The 17,479-nt window shown below is 39.5% G+C and overlaps 1 protein-coding gene across 1 annotated transcript in view; it reads right to left on the reverse strand.

Moving 5' to 3' along the window:
- LOC126329990 (ATP-dependent RNA helicase DDX3X-like) overlaps nt 1-17,479 on the reverse strand; it is a gene marked incomplete in the record, with an annotated part of 151,391 nt that overhangs the window by 42,919 nt on the left and 90,993 nt on the right.

Here is a 17,479-nt window from a genome sequence, read left to right on the forward strand (position 1 = left end):
ATCTACTGAAACAATAATAAGATTGTGTTTTTTCAAATTTCCCCGACACTTCTGAAGTTTCCTGAACTTGTGGCAAACCTGGTGATGTATCACACATTTATCTGCAAATAACACTCCTGAATGAGAGACATTTGGAGAATGTGACAAAAAAGCTCAGCAGGTCACAGCTTGCTGCTCTATTTTGTTGTCAGATAATTCATTTGCAAACATTAGACTAAATTCGTCCATTTTAAAATTACACTGTTCCTCTTCCTTTTTCTTAAGTAAAAGAGGCAGTTTGGACACCCAGTAGAGAGCAAATTCAGGGAATACAGCTTCATACAAGGAGGTTCCACAGAAGCCTACTGTGACTTCCATGAAGTGTTCACTGGAACTTTCTTTAAACACTGACCTGAAAACATACTTCATGAGTATTTTATTTTTTCAACAAGCTCCAATAATCTAAGGTTTCTGGAATCCATGATTTCACTGTTTTCACAAAAAAAAGGACAATATTACATGGAATAGAGTCATGCTCAGACTGCCACCCAGTATACACTTGGATAGTAGCAAGTTGCATAGCTGCTTCAGTGTTTTCTTAGTAGCTTATTTCTTAAATTTCTTGTACTTTAACTTAAAAAAATAATCACGCATATTATTAGCTGCAAAGAGATGCCAGGCACTCTGTAGAGTGATGTGATTTTGTTTTCTGCTGAACAGCCAGTTACAGAGATCAAAAGGCATCAGCTTTCATTGGCGACACATTAAGAGGTTAGCAAGTTGCACATCTAGGATTCTTTCTGTGCTCTTACATTCAGTTCTTCAGTTGTAATACTAGCATGCACAGGCAAAGTGTGGCTGCAGGAGGAGCTGGTCGCAATTCGCAAAAAGCTGAATGTGCTTTTGTTGACAGTTAGCCGTCTTCAGGCTGCTGCCTAAGAGTGCAGCAGTGGCGGAGAATCTTGGTACATCACATGGGACACCTAAGGTGTCACTTATTTTGACTACTGGCTCTACTGCCGAAGTAAATCCTTGTGAACGTGATGCAGTTATCTTGTCTCACAGGAGTATAATTGGCAGGTGGTAATGTTTCTGTGAGTGGAAAGGTGGCAGCTACTTTAGCAGGGTCTAAGCAAGTACATGGAATGGGAAGGATTTACTTGTTATCAGGACCTCTGACATTAAGCACATAATGGAGCCCCTTGGCTGATAGCACTCAGAGCTGGAAAGAAAGCCAATGTGCACTTTGTGCGACCGCTGGTGGGCCTCATCCGAGATGTGGAGGCGACCTTGGCTGTAGCTCTTAAGTGTGCAGGTTACATAAAGGCTGTTCATGGAAGTGGTGGACGCTACTGGCCTCACGAATGGGGTGCAAGCAAAGCTCCCAATTTGCAGCACTGTTTTCAGAGTCAATCAGGATTCTTTGGCTTGGAGATGAATGGAGGGTCTCAAGCTAGAGCTTCATCAACTCTGTGACAGTCTTGGCTGTAGATTTCTGGAACTGCTTTATCAGATGTGGAAATGCAGGACTGCCTCTGATAGGTCACTACATGAAGAAAGCAGCTACTTAGGTTAGCAGAGTAATGGAGACTGCACATTGTGAGTTTTTTAGGCTAGGCAACAGATCAACGTTGTCTGGTGAACACTTGCCAGTTGACTTGCAGATAGTAAAAGGAGACCCTGTTCAGTGAAAGCACTTCAGTTCTCAAAATTTAGTCAGTAAATTGTCAAAGTATTAATAATGAAGCCCAAAATTTACTGCCCTCCAGGAGACTGCTCATGCTCAAATTATTCTTGGGCCCAAGAGCTGGCTAAAACTAAGTAGACTGTTCTTAGATGTTTAGCAATTCATAGAACATATATATAAAAAAAACAGATTTATGCCATAGGAGGGGGTTAACTAAAATATTGTCTCTACTGAGATCGAATTTGAGTGCGACAGTGAAGCTATCTGGTCAAGTTTAACATGTCTAGGTGAAAACAAGTTAATCGTTTGATGTTTACTGGCCACCCGATTCTGCTGTGATGATTTTAAAATCACTGAAGGAAAGTCTATAGACAGTGATGTCAGAATAGCCAGATCATGCTGGAGGTGACTAACCTACTGAGCACAGACTGGGACATCGATGGATTCATTGCAGGGAGGATACAGGCAGTCTTTTGAACACTTTTCTGAAAGCTATCTTGAGCAGCTTATGAAACAGCCCACATGCAATGGACATAAAAGACGTTATAGCTACAAACAGGGCTGACCAAACATAGCATCAGTATAGAGACAGGGATTAGTGACATGGGTCTCATGGCGACTTTGGTAGCTTAAGTTAATAAATCAGTCAAGAAGGCTAGGAGATTATTTCTTTTAGTAAGAGTACATAGATAGTTGTTAGCATCCCACTTAGACAATGAACTGACATCATTTTGGTCCAGCACAATGAACATGGAGGGAGTTAAAGGCAAAGCTTAAATGGATTGCAAATCATACACTGGAGTAGTATGTGCCAGTATGTACATTAAGGATGGAGTAGACACACTGTGGTTAACAATGAAGTTCAAAAAATGCTGAGAAAGCAACAGCTGTTGAACACACAGTTCAAAAGAACGCGGAAAACACAACAAGCAAAAGTTAAAAGAAATTCGTGCGATTGTAAAAAGATAGATAATGAAGCTTACAACAACCACGACCATCATAACTTAACAAAATATCTTGACAAGAATCAGATTATTCTGGCCTACATTATTTCGCTAAGTCAGTCTAGGCTTCTATCCAGTTACTTGTTGGCCAGTCTGGTTAAGCAGTAGAATGTAGCAAAATTAAAGGCAAAGTTTGAAACACTCATTTAAGAAATCATTCATATAGGAGTACTGTACAAACATACCACCACTTCACCATTACACAGACTCCTGTATGGAGGACACAGTAACAAGCACCCCTGTCAGAGAGAAATAGCGGAAAGAGTTGAAAGCAAGTAAGTTGCAACATCTTGATGGACTCCCAGTTTGATTTTAGGGAGAGTGCTCTACAGCAATGGCCCCTTACTTATCTTGTATTAATGTAAATCTCTTGCCCAGCAGTGAGCCCCAGTGCTGGAAAAAGCACAGGTGATTCCTGTATATGAGAAGGGTAAAAGAATGGACCTGAAAAATTTCAGACCAATATATATAACACCAGTTTGCTGCAGAATCTTTGAACATATTCTCAGTTTGACTATAATAAACTGTCTTGAGGGAAAAGTTTCTGTCCATAATTCAGCAAGGTTTTAGAAAATATCACTAACGTGAAACTCAGCTTGCGCTTCTCTTATGAATGAAGGGCCAATAGGCAGTTTCCATACCCTCAGTGTTCTGTAAAGCATTTTACACAGCACCACACTGCTGACCATTAACATACAAGCATACAGAATAGGTTCCCCAGATATGCGAGAGGCTCTATGCCTTCTTCGGTAACACAAGAAGTATTATGTCCTTGACAGTGAGTGTTCACCAGAGGCAAGGGTATAATCACAAATGGCCCAGGGAAGTGTGATCGGACTGCTATTTTCTATATACAAAAATAATCTGGCAGTCAGAGTAAGTAGCAGTCGGAGGCTGTTTGTCAATGATGCTGAGGTGTATGGGAAGGAGTCAGCATGGAGTGACTGGAGTAGGATACATAATGACGTAACACAAAATTTCTATTTGGCGTGATGAACAGGAACTAGCTCTAAATGAGAAGATGTAAGGTAATGTAGATGAGTAGGAAAAACAAACCCATAATGTTCAAACACAGCATTAGCAGTCACATCGATTCAATATCTAGGCGTAGCATTACAAAGCAATATTAAGTAGAATGAGAATGTACGAATTATAGTTGGAAAGACAAATGGTCCACTTTGGTTTATTGAGAAAATTTTATGGAAGTGTGGTTCATTTGTAAAGGAGAATGCATATAGGACAGTAAAGTGACCAACCATTGACAACTGTTCAGATGTTTAGGACACGTACCAGGTCAGATTAAAGGAATACATCAAAGAAATTCAGAGACAGGTTGCTCTATACAAGATTAATACTGCAGGAGCTGATGTGTTCCTGGTGGTATATGACTGAGGCACCAAAATGTTGAGGGCCTTGAATCCTTTCGCTTTGTGATGTCTTAGCTGTGGTAACCAAGTCAACTGTCAGATTCCTTGCATCATCCCTTGCACAATTTTGTCAATGAGATGAAAGCCGAGAGCAATGCACCTGACAGCAACTGTTGTGGACTGAAGATGGGGAGAACAGAAAAAGGTTATCACATTTGTAAGATCAATAAAAAAAGAGGAGAGAGAGAGAGAGAGAGAGAGAGAGAGAGAGAGAGAGAGAGAGAGAGAGAGAGGGGGGGGGGGGGGGGGGGGGGGGGGGGAAGAAGAAGAAAGAAAAAAGAAAAAAAGAGAGAAAGATTTGGTTCTCTGTCCAACCTACCATATTTACTCATATCGAAGCCACACTTTTTTTCCAGTTTATGCAATCCCAAAAACTGGCCTGTGGCTTAGAATCAAGTGCAAAGTAAGCAGAACTTCTGAAAAATGTTGGTAGGTGTTGCAACAACTAACTTCTGCCATCAAATATATGTAACGCAACACAGGTATTAGTCTTGCGCATAATAGTTCGCGACTGGGAAAGTTCAGTTTAATTTATGGTTCCGTCGCGAACTAGGTCACTTAAGTTTGTTACCTCCCATCTCGATTTCCAGAAAGACAGTTAGCTAGCTTAGTTACCACTATTGCACGCGCTCTTTTATTCATTATGCTAGTCTTTTAAATATCGACCTGTGTTGCCAATACCTGTATTATTACAGTTTTATGTCGAATAATTAGACTTCGAAAAGGCAAATAAACCAGTTACTTACACCAATGGGTAAAATTGGGTAGTCAACTACTTTACATACAGTGCACTCTAAGTATTTTAATTTTATAATATATTTATTTATTTATCAATCAGTTCATTGTAGGAATATTACTTACAGAGTATGCTAAATGCGTTTTTTTTGTAATAAACACACACTTTCATAAATAATCGACTTTTTTAAAGATTTGGAAATAACCAACCAAAAATATTTCTGCTTTAGGTACAGCTTAAGTACTATATGGCACAAACAATAATACCTTTATCATTAACAGAAGAAACACTAACACTTATAACTTGTTACCAAACAATTAGACATAGAAAAAAATAACTATAAACCCTGAGTGAGATCGTATTCTGAAGCATACTTTTTATGTTTTGCATTATCATTCTTTAAATAATCAGTCTTCTAATTTTCAAGTGAAATATTAGAAAAATTTACATACTATTATGTAAAAACATTAATTTGGAAACCTTGTTCCCTGATAACAGTGTTCTTCGTTTATTAAGGATTTGTCCCGTCACCGGAAAAACGCGTTCGCAGGGCACTGCTGTCGCTACTATGCAAAATCTCTAACATATGCCTATACATGAGGATGTAACTGACGACACTCGTGCCACCACTCAAGCGGATCATTTTTTCGATCTAAATACACTTCATTGAGGTATTTATCGAGTCCGTGAATACCAGCAGCAAGTTGGTTATCTGGTCTAGTGATTTTTCGTATTTCTTGGTCATACTTGTCCCATATAGAGTCTTTTTTATTTTCATTACTGCTGCTACTAGAACAAGACGCTGAAGGGTCGCCAGCAATAGGGTCAGCCACTAAAATATATCTATTCTCGCTCTGAAGTAACTGCACTCTGCCAACTTTATTTTTGAGGCGTTGCTTTGCAACTTCACAAGCTTTTTGATTTCTAAATCCTCTCTGTCTAAATCGGGGGTCCAGAATAGTACACTCAGCGTACAGAATGTTATTCTCTAAATCTTTAAAACAGTCTTCCATGCCTTTCTTTACAACTGATTACACAGCGACAATTTTTTTATAACACAATAACTTTTCACAAAGTCAAATTTCGTTTGGCATTTATTTCTAATGCAATTTCATAGAATGGGCTAAATAAGGGCACAACTCTTATTACTTGCCAGTCACTTTCTTTTATTGTTAGGTCAGAGCGCATAAGTGCTAACGCAGCAATACCTGCATCCTTTACCTTCATTATTCGCTGAAGCATGTCAAAAGTAGAATTCCAGCGGGTCTGGACATCCTGTTTGAGCATGAGAACAGGCAGATGCATTTGCTGTTGTGTAGCAATCAGTTTTTTTTGGTCTTGTGTACTATAATTGAAAAACTCTGTAATATTTTTAACTTGCGTCAAAATGTCAGACATTTCTTTAGTAGCTTCTTGTACAAGAAGATTTAGAGTGGGTGAAACATGAGACTGATCGCCACTCGCCAAGTCTGACAACAGATAAGATATTTGCAGCATTATCGCTAACAATAGCAGCATCTATGTGGGAAATATGCCCATCTGTCATAACGTCTTTCATGAAATTGCACAAGTTTCGGCTGGTATGCCGCTCTTCATAATTAATACAACCAAGTAATGCCGACTGAAGTTTAGTCTATTCATCTATAAAGTGGGCTACAATGGCTATATAGCTTTCATTATTCCTTGACGTCCAACCATCAGTTGTGGGAGATAACGCAGATACAGCTTGCACCTTCTTTTGTACTTCATCCATTATGTCATTGTGAACGCTTGATATTAAATTTTCCGATAATGTTTTTCTTGATGGAGGTTTGTAGTTTGGGCACTGAGAACGTAATTCTATCAGTTTTCGAAAATCTTTTTCTTTCACAATTTGTAGAGCGTAATGCCCTTTAGCTGCCATCTTGACAACTTGTCTGTCAATTTCTTCAACCTTTCGGACTGACGGTGGTCTTTGAATATATTGGTTCATTGATTGTTGGGAGGCTGATACCGAAATAGCATTCTGCAATAAGGATGTAGTTTGATTTGCTTGCAATGAACGTAAACTAGACATTATCGGTGGTTGCCTTTCCACCGTTATTGGGATTAAAGTGTGTTTTGTTTTCATATGCCGAGTTAAATTTCCATTTGAGGCTCTTGCAATACTTATTAAGGTTTAACAGTGGTTACATTTTGCTTTTCGTTCATCTGTGTCTTCAGTGATGTCTGTCCACAAGGAACTATGTTTCCTTTTTGATGACATCGTAATAAACAGCCTAAAACAAAACATAGTAACCTTATAATCAATTGATACACATTACCGTACTCCACACCATCGCATTGTAGAAGTCTATTGTTACATAATGATAGTCATTTTACATTACACATTTTAGGTACTGTACTTACCTAGCGCTGTGTACGATTTTACTTCTTGACAGTATGGTTATATGTCAGACACTGCAGTGCAGAATACCGTAAAACAGAAAATTTGCAGCACTGAACTATGTAACTGCAGCTGGCAGACGCTCAGCACGATATTACACTCATTAGCGAGCCAGGGAGAGGGGGAAGGGAGGGGGGGGGGGACGTGATTTTTTTAAAATTTTTATTGATTTTTTAAATTTTAAAAGCCTACTGCAGGCTCTCCCTATTGTCCTTCGGTCTTCGAAAAAGAGCGAATGAACTACGTAGCGAGGTTATCTGTGAACTAGTTCGTGTAGTTCGCCTGTGGGAGTGCTCTTCCGAACTAATTCGTTCGTGAACTACACAAGACTAACAGGTATGCTTGGCAGGCAAAAATACTGGTGCCAAAACCTCTGCGTCAGTAAATAAATTAAAAGAAAAGGTAGAAGAATGTAATTATGCCGTGTATTCTTTCGTCTTTGCTGCTATATCATTTAAATCCAGTCTGCCTAATAAGCTACAAAACCAGAGTGAGACAACAGCAAACGCGGAAGAAGATACATATCATGTCATGTTTATATTCATGTTATTCTTATGCTGAACAGTGATACAGCGAGAAATCTAAGATGACTAATTTCTGTGCAGAATGTAATGTACTACAGAGGTGTCTGCAAAGATTTTCAAACTGAGAAAAATTTTCGCTAAACTTTCGTTCAGACCATCTTCTATCATATGTAGTCTATTATTGTAAGCTGTGGTAGCGCGCACAAAAGCAAGCCATGCTGCGAGCGGCAACAGGCCGTAAACACTCATTATCAGAATGCGGCAAACAATGCATGGCACACTACAATAATGCATTTTCAGCTCGAGAGTGACGTAAACACCTATAACAAAGAGAACGGCACTTATCAGATCAAAGAAAAATAAGCAGTTGATTCAAACCAGACGAAGCACGCGAAAAAGGAAGGGTACCCGTATAAATACGGGTGGAGGGCCTGACGCATTGCAATGGCTACTCGGTAAAGCTTAACTGTTAAGCTTACGACTCAAACCAAACTCCTGTAGCTATATCCTCATCCATTCAACCTCAGTTGTGTTTCACATTATGATGGACCAAATTCGTTTCGATTTGGAGAGGTGGTCTAAAAACTTTTCTCTCACCTTGAGTTTTGAGTCTCTAATTTCAGGAGCGGCTTAAATTCGGGAACTGTTTTTTTCCTTGATTTTGAGTCTCATTTTTCACTTAAATTCGAGTAAATACAGTATTAATTACAGCTACAGCTGATTAGTTTGTGTGTAAGTATGGAGGAAGCTTCCTAACTGGACAAATTTTTGCACAAAAAGAAAACAAGGAAAGATTTCAAACAGTGGAATGTACAGAGTTAATGGCTATTTTAATTAAGGCCATCTTTTTAAGAAATCCATTGTATGGACTGTATCTTACTCTATCGGTAGGGGAAGGGAAAATTCTGTGGAAACAACAATGCGAAAATAATCCAAAATTATCGGTTTTTAGCCAAATTACACAAAATCAGTGATTTTTTTAAAGAGGGATCAGATAATTTTTAATTTTGCCAGACAAAAGTGTTATAATTCTGAGGAGAGCAGTTTACTAATATTCATAAATGATAATTATTCAATGCTGAAACTGAATTTTTTCTTCAGTTACCTTCAAGCTCATATGCATGTAGCCTTAAAACAATGCTTCATTTCACCTGTGACAAACTTTGATAAGCTGACGAAAACAGCGCCAAATTTGGTAAAAAGTAATAACAAATTTTGACTAAACACAAATTTTAGCGAAACTGGTCATAAAAACAACACCAAACCCAGCAAAAAGTGATACCGACTATGGCTACATGGTGATGGTGTTGAGGACGAGGAGGTGGTGGTGGTGGTGGTGGTGGTGGTGAAGAGGAGGCTGGGGCAGGGAGGGGGAAGATAACAAGCTGCTTGTGGCAGCATGCAGATGGGTACAGGGTACGGCAGCTAGCTGCAACACAGATTTGGGGGAGAATCGTGGTGTTGGAAAGGTGAGCAGGAAAGGAGAGAAGCAGAGGATAGAAAAACGAAAAATGACTAGTGAGTGTGTCAGTGGAATAGAACAACGTGTAGTGCTGGAGTGGGAGGACAGAAGGGGATAGGTGCGCTGATGACAGAAGGCATGAGTCACATTTCAGTGGTGTCTGTGGAGTCTATCAGCAGGATGGGTTTGACTAGACATGGACTGCACCTCAACAGGTATGGAAAGGGGAGGCTGGCAAAGCTTATAGGTGACAGCATAGGTGGAGGGGGGGGGGGGGGGGAGATCACTCATGGGAAAGTTCCTATACTAGTGGGTGTTAGAGCTGCACCTTTTTTTTTAGACTGAAGTCAGCGGATAGGTATTCCTGCTTAAGGGAAGTCTTTCTAACAAAGAAACCACTTTAGACAAAGCTTAGGTATCCGAGTAATGAGGGAACTAGTATAGTTCATCAAAATATACAAGGTATTAGAGATAGAGTTAGTGAACTGCTTATAGATGTTGACTGAAATTATTGGTATATCTGAACACTTCTTAAATAAGGAGATAATTCAGAGGCTTCCTTTACCAGGATACAGGTTGGCTGGCAGCTTTTCTAGGAGCTCTTAGCGGTGTGGGGGAGTAGCCATGTATGTGAAAAACGGTTATCCCATTTCAGTCAATTGATGTTTCAAAGTACTGCACTGAAAAGGTGTTTGAATGTTGTGCTGGTGTGGTTAAATTTAACGGAGCTAAACTTCTAACAGTTTGTTATTTATAGATCCCCAGATTCTGATTTCACAACATTTTTGCTAAAGCTAGAGGAGGGTCTTGGTTCAATTTATAGGAAATACAAAAAGGTTGTTATATGTGGGGGCTTCGATATTAACTGTATAAGTGATTGTGCAAGGAAAAGCTGGTGGACCTCCTTAATTCATATAATCTTATGCAAACCGTATTCTTTCCGAGAGTGCAATGGAACAGTAGAACAACCATACACAACATTTTTGTTCATTCTGATTACTAGAAGGGCTATCTGTTAGCAAAAAAGTGAATGGCCCTTCAGATCATGATGTACAAGTTTTAACTCTAAAAGATTTTTGTGCTGTGACACATGTTAAATATAGTTATCAACTTTTTAGGAAAGCTGATCCAGTTTCTGTAGAGACCTCTGACTGGCAAGATGTTTATAGTGCTGATACAGTAGACGATAAATATAATGCTTTTCTCAAGACTTTTCTCGTGCTCTTTGAAAGTTGCTTTCCATTAGAACGTTCAAAACAGGGTACTAGCACAAACAGGCAGCCTGGGTGGCTGACTGGAGGGATAAGAATGTCCTGTAGAACAAAGTGGCAATTATACCAAAACGTTAGAAACAGTCAAAATCTAAATGCAGCAGCCCATTACAACAGTATTGCAAGGTGCTTAAAAAAGTTATTAGGAAGGCAAAATGTATGTGGTATGCAGATAGAATAGCTAAGTCTCAGGATAAAATTAAAACCACATGGCCAGTTGTAAAGGAAGTGGCTGGTCTGCAGAGACAGGTCGAGGATATAGAATCAGTGTGTAGTGGGAATGTCCGTGTTACTGGTACGTCGCATATATGTACAGTATTTAATAATCACTTTCTGAATATAGCAGGTGAACTAAATAGAAACCTAGTCCCAACAGGGAATCATATAGTGCTCGTAGAAAAAAGTATTCAGAGACTGTTACCTGAAATGCTCCTCCATGATACTGACAAGAGGGAGACTGAGTTAATAATTAAATCGCTAAAGACCAAGAACTCTCATGGATATGACGGGATATCTAGCAGAATACTGAAGTACTGTTCTATGTATGTTAGCCCAGTACTTAGCCATATCTGTAACTTTTCCTTTAGGAGTAATCGGTTTCCTGACCGATTAAAGTGCTTGGTAGTGAAGCCACATTATAAAAAGGGAGACAGGGATAATGTTCACAATTATAGACCTATGTCTATGCCATCTGTGTTTGCTAAAGTTATCGAGAAGGTTGTATATACAAGGTTACTGGAGCATTTAAATTCACGTAATTTGCTGTCAACTGTTCAGTTTGGTTTTAGAAATGGCTTAACAACTGAAAATGCTATATTCTCTTTTCTCTGTAAGGTTTTGAACGGATTAAATAACAGGTTGTGAACGCTAGGTGTTTTCTTTGATTTAACAAAGGCTTTTGACTGTGTTGACCACAACATATTACTGCAGAAGTTGGACCATTATGGAGTAAGGGGAGTAGCTTACAATTGGTTCACCTCTTACTTTAAGAACAGAAAGCAGAAGGTAATTCTTCGCAATATTGAGAGTGGTAGTGATGTTCAGTCCCAAGGGGCACTTAAGTGGGGCATTCCCCAAGGGTCGGTGCTGGGGCCATTGCTGTTTCTTATTTATATAAATGATATGCCTTCTAGTATTACAGGTGATTCAAAAATATTTCTGTTTGCTGATGACACCAGCTTTATAGTGAAGGATCTTGTGTGTAGTATTGAAACAGTATCAAATAATGTAGTTCACGAAATAAGTTTGTGGCTTGTGGAAAATAATTTGATGCTAAATCACAGTAAGACTCAGTTTTTACAGTTTCTAACTCACAATTCAACAAGAACCGATATTTTGATCAGACAGAATGGGCATATTATAAGTGAGACGCAGCAGTTCAAGTTCCTGGACGTTCAGCTAGATAGTAAGCTGTTGTGGAAAGCCCATGTCCAGGATCTTGTTCAGAAACTAAATGCTGCTTTATTTACCAATAGAACAGTATCTGAAGTAAGTGACACTTCAACACGAAAAGTAGTCTACTTCGCATATTTTCATACGCTTATGTCATATGGTATTATTTTTTGGGGTAATTCTTCGGATTCAAAAAGGGTATTTTTGGCTAAAAAACGGGCTGTTCGAGTTGTGTGTGGTGTAAGTTCGAGAACCTCTTGTTTACCCCTCTTCAATAGTCTGGGAATTCTGACATTGCCCTCACAGTATATATTTTCTTTGATGTCGTTTGTTAGCAATATTAGCTTATTCCCAAGAGTTAGCAGCTGTCACTCAGTTAATATTAGGCAGAAATCAAATCTGCATGTGGAATGCACTTCCTTGACTCTAGTGCTGAAAGGAGTGCACTATTCTGCTGCATCCATTTTCAATAAGCTACCACAAGAACTCAAAAATCTTAGCAGTAGCCCAAACGCTACTAAGTCTGAACTGAAGAGTTTCCTGATGGCTCTCTCTTTCTATTCTGGAAGAGGTGAAAAATTAAGCAAATTCCAGTGTTACATTGTTGATTTTCTTTATTTAAACTTACGAATTGTCACCTGGATACGTTTCTTATATTTCATTTAATCTGTTTCTACACTATCGTGTTATATTTTCATGTATTGACACGTTCCATGATCATGGAGACTTCTCCTTAATTTGGTCCCATGGAACAACAAATAAATAATAAAGACAGGTGCTAGCAAAGGTTGAGACATGGCACGTAAGGGACAGTAGGTTATATTGCGAGGAGTGTTCCCACCTGTGCAGCTCAGGAAAGTTTGTGTTGGTAGGAAGAATTCAGATGGCACAGGCTGTGAAACAGTCAGTCACACGAAACACATCACACTGGGGACCGTGTTCACCAAGTGAGTGGTCAAGCTGTCTCTTAGCCACAAATTGTCAGTGGCCATTTGTGCGCACAAACAGCTTGTTGGTATGTCCATAGAAAGCAGCACAGTGGTTGCAGCTTGGTTTGTGGATCACATGACTGGTTTCACAGGCGCCCTGCCTGTGATGGGATAGCTGATACCTGTGACGGGTTTGTGTATGTGGTAGTGGGAGGATGTAGGGACAGGTCTTTCATCTATGTTTATTGCAGGGGTATAAGCCGTAAGTAGGGACAAGAAAAATTCATTTAAACGATAATGCAGCGAATAACGCAAATTTGGTGGCTTTTAAGGAAATAACGCGAATTCAGCAGTTCTTAAGGAATTAACACGAAATCAGCGTTTTTCAACAAAATGTCACTCTGTCCCTGTAAGAAGTGGCATAAATCTAATGATGTCAGTGACATATTTAATCTTTAAATGTCACACTACTTTTTGCTGTCGTGACGTGACTAGTGGCCTTTCGACTATCAACTTTTGCGAGCACATACGAACGACCACTGTGTGAATTTCAATTATTTATTTCTTTTGTAGTGTATGTGCCGTAGTATGCCGTTTCAAAGCAATGGTGCAATGAAACTATCACAAACACATCACCCGGCTCATCAAATGCGGATAATGATGCAGCAACAATACAAGGCTTGAAGAAATGTGATCATTGAGGCTTCAGACAGTAGCCTAATTAGTAAACCGTAATGAAACGGATAGTTTCGTGATTTACGATACAAATAGATGTAGGTTTGTGTTCCACTGCATGCTAATAATTTCTTTCTATCATAGCATTGTCAACACAGTCTGGGTCTTTTGTTATAAATGTAATGCAAGTATTTGGAAGGAGGTGGGTGCAAACACTGCCAACACCATCAATCAATCATTGAGCTTACGGCTCTGCCACTTTTTACCCTAAAAGTAAAGGAAAAAATCCGAACGTGTAATACAAGGAAGTTACGCAATAAATTATGTTAACATTTCTGTCTAATTAAAGATCGAAGAATGAAATAAATATTTAAGTCCAAATATGTGACAAGTCCCAAATGGATGGCGAGGCAGGTACCTTAAAGGACAGCATTAATTTCTGCGACGGAAACAAACGACTATAAAATTCATCCTTTTGGATTTTCAGTACACTGCATTAACAAGAGGACAGTAACTTGAGTTAACCAGTTTGATGTAGCGAACAGCCGAAGTTCCAAAATTCAGTTACTTTTGTTTAATTAATGACCGATTTAATGTATCAGAACTCATTCTCAAATCATCCAAACAAAGAAAAGGGTGTACTCCGTGATAGCAAGCAAACCATGTTGTTATCTTACACGCTTGTGTTTAAGCCATTAGTCAAGTTTACAGAGACTATTCACTGGCAGGACAACTGTGTTTTATATGCTTGCTGCCAACCCTCGCGAATTAATAGCATTGCAGTATTCAAGGCTGAGTGTGTATTTTTCTGTATGTATTAATTTATGAAAATTGTATTTAATATTGATATAATTGTTTTCAAATTTAGTTGAAATAAGGTTTGTTCAAGCAGTTGCCCGACAGCTAGCTGTGCATGCGCAGAGCTGCAATCGTGTTTAAGCAGTACCTACTCCCTCTTCTGGCTACTTGGTGTGTGGCTGTTTGGTGTATAAAGCAGCGAGAGAAAGCAGTCAGAATCCACCCGGAACATTTTTTCTGATGATGCCAAGCTGTCAGATTTGCTGTCTGAGTTAGAGTGGGCATGCACTTCACTTGACTTGTTTTGTTTGTAACACATTTTTCAATCACTTCAAAGCTATTGCAGTTAGCGCATTCAGATACTCATTTTTATCATCTGCATTTTTGTTTTGTTTTTTAATTCTAGACTCGGCAATGAACACTTGTGTTCTGTGAAAATGCCGAATCCTACAGTAACTGCTGACGAAAGGGTGCGAGAATTTGAAATGCATGGTTTATTTGCTCCTGGTAAGTTAACAGTGTTTTGTAAAGTTTGCAATACCAGAATTTCACGGGAGTGTAAAAATTCTATAGTGAAACATGCGCAGACAGATAAACATAAGGGAAACAAGTTGAGGCATACCAGTTTGCCAATAAAGCGGTAGTCTACAATTAGCAGCAGCTTTGAAGATACAAAAAGAGAGCAATTGTAAATATCTGGACCAAAAAACAGTGAAAACATTTTTGAAGGCCAACACTGCAATCCACAAACTGGAGAACGAAGATTTTCGGCAATGGAAGAACCAGTTCATTGAAGGTGAGCAGTGGTGTTAGTTTTTTATTTTTCGTGGCTACAATCTGCCTCAAAATTATTTTGGTAGATCTTCACTTTACGTGTACTCTCTACCAGTTCACAACTGTGCAGCCTGTACCTCTCGTCTTTGATAAAAATATAGGGGCGACCAGGGCAATTAGAACAGAAATTGATACATATGTTTTAAACACTTGCTAAACTTCAAAACAAAACAACCTAGATATTTCAGTTAAAATTTATATTAATGCTTAGACTTTTCCAGTTTTCTCATCTTTGTATCTTATGATAGCAGCAAACATTAATAGTTAAAAATAATAATGTTAAGTCTAACTGTAAGTTCTAATTACCACATCTGGGGGTATTGGAACAGTGTGTCCCACTCCATGTTCACAATGAAGTATACCCTTAACTTGCGTGGTTTACTGTTTATAAGCCACTGTTCTAATAACCCAGTGTTCCAATTACCCCGGTTCCCTCATAATTTGTTCTTGTACAGTATCATATCATTTTAAAAGTTCAGATAATTACAGAGTGTTAATGAAATCTTCTCAGGCTTCCATCCTGGTAGCTGTGTCAAAAAGCCGTGATGTTTCGATTAGTGTGATTCTCATCACCACCACCACCTTCTGGACAAGTGTCGGTGGACCACGGCAGCTGTCCATCCCCACCCCTCCTACCGGCACTGGGCCGATAGTGGTGGTGGGAGATGGCAGGGGGGTTAAAGCCGTGTGTGGCCAGGCAACACCGGCCCCCTGCAGCATTAGTCTAGCTTAGAATCGAGGAGCATTAGCAGCTGAGCACAGATCCGGTATATAGCTGCTATTGCAGGGTTCCACGCTGAACATGAATGGTAGTCCTCGTCCCTGTCGATGAGACTGTCATGTAATCTTATTTCGACTGATTCCTTGATGACACTCTCCCAGAAGCCACTGGCTCAGCAAAGCATTTTCGTTTCTTCAAATCAACCACCACCACCACCACCACCACCACCACCACCACCACCACCACCGATGCTGTGTTCTGCTGCGGCCGATTTATCGTTGTGCCCCTGTCTTACGCATCTAATGTGTTGCGAGATGCAGTATTGTGTTTGACCAATGTACTAGAGGCCATACTTGTACCGTATATTATATATACTGGGAACTTGTAGCTGCAATTTGTCCTTCACCGAGCCCAGTAACTCATTTTTGGAGGTGGTCGAAAAATTGCTTTGATGTTGTTTTTCGCCATTATTCTCACAATTTTGGCTGATGAGGGCCAAATGTAGGGGATAAAGCCGAGTTGCTTTTCCTCTTCTTTGTGAATGAGGGATACACTTTCCAATTTGAAGAAACGAAAATGCTTTGCTGAGCCAGTGGCTTCTGGGACAGCATCATCAAGGAATCAGTCTAAATAAGATTACGTGACAATCCTGTCCACAGGGATGAGAGCTACCATTTAAGTTCGGCTTGAAACCCTGCAATAGCAGCTATACGCCGGGACCGTACCCACCTGCTAACGCTCCGCGATTCAAAGCTAGACTAATGCGGCAGGCAACCAGAATTTAAGAAAATTAAATTTTGTCTTTATTTTTAACCAAAGTTAAATACCTTTTGTAAATGTTTATAAATGGCTGGGAGCAGGTATGGAGTAGACACAGACAAGGACATTATGTAGTTTCGGTGAGTTGTGGAATACCGCTGTGGGAGAAGTGGAAAGGAGAGATGAGGTATTGTAAAACTAGTTCTGTACAAAAGGTTGGGTGAGTAATTTTGGTTCGTGAAAGCCTCTGTGAGATCTTTCCCTTTCTATTCGATCATCAAAAATACACCATTTACTAAATGTGGAATGATAATTGCAATGAGTTTCTCACTAGACGAAACTTTATCGATGGCATTATTACGACATCAATGCAGTCTTAGACAGCCAAGGCATCACTATGAGATACCTAAAGATTCAACCAACACATCCAACTGGACCACTAAAGAATACCCAGAGTTTACATTACTAGAGGAACCAGCCACTGATCCAGGATTTGGTTCTAGGATGGGTCACAGTCTGCTAATCATCGTCATCGTCATCCTTGCATTAGTGCTTAATACATTACCACAACAAAGGGGAACACATCCGAGTAAGATCCACAAAAGAGTTGACAAGTATGTGTGTCATTCAACTGATTAAGAACTATGCTGGATACTAATTAACACATTCTGACAGCTACAATTCACTTGACTTAGTATATAGTGCACACTTATTAAAACCTCTGGCGCTGCACTTGTGTGTCCTGTTAGCTCACGAACTGAGCTTGTTGTATTTGTTGCTGGCTGTAGGTATGGCTAAGCCAGTGAATGGGTACATTTTCCTAACTGGAATGTGTGCCACAAGTCCTTACATGTCG

The sequence above is a fragment of the Schistocerca gregaria genome, chromosome 2 (genome assembly GCF_023897955.1).
Source record: "Schistocerca gregaria isolate iqSchGreg1 chromosome 2, iqSchGreg1.2, whole genome shotgun sequence".
Classification (NCBI taxonomy): domain Eukaryota; kingdom Metazoa; phylum Arthropoda; class Insecta; order Orthoptera; family Acrididae; genus Schistocerca; species Schistocerca gregaria.